This window comes from Arachis ipaensis, chromosome B06, assembly GCF_000816755.2.
Source record: "Arachis ipaensis cultivar K30076 chromosome B06, Araip1.1, whole genome shotgun sequence".
NCBI classification, from domain to species: domain Eukaryota; kingdom Viridiplantae; phylum Streptophyta; class Magnoliopsida; order Fabales; family Fabaceae; genus Arachis; species Arachis ipaensis.
Genome location: NC_029790.2, coordinates 126068263 through 126068676, shown reverse-complemented (window position 1 = coordinate 126068676; position 414 = coordinate 126068263). Strand labels below are relative to the sequence as shown.

General features: G+C 30.4%; 1 protein-coding gene across 1 annotated transcript in view; it reads left to right on the top strand.

Annotated features, from left to right (window-relative positions):
* Positions 1–414, top strand: part of LOC107605265 (probable pectinesterase/pectinesterase inhibitor 61) — a 5827-nt gene that overhangs the window by 3248 nt on the left and 2165 nt on the right. The window lies entirely within an intron of this gene.

Genomic DNA, 414 nt, shown 5'->3' with positions numbered 1-414 from the left:
TCCAAAAAAAAAAAAAATTGTTTATAAAGAATTTTCCAAGAAAACAATGCATGAGACAGAGCAAGTGCAAGGTACACGTGGCAGGCGTTGTACATATTTTAGTAGGATTGGTATGTGTCAGTGGACAAGTCTATTTTAATGCCAAGTGAGAGTGTTCAGAGTTCAATGGCCAGCATATTTTTTTGGATGATTGAACAATAATGCACGACCCTATATGTTTTTATTAAAAATGAAAAATAGTAATTTTATTTCCTCCTTTTTTCAAAAATAGAATGTTCAGTTGTTTGTGACATTAGAGTATACATTATTCATTATTGATTATTGTGATAGTAGAATGCGTTTTAATCACGCAAGTCTAGTCAATTCCTTACTATTAATTCCTAACCATCAAAATCACAAAAACAAAAATGTACT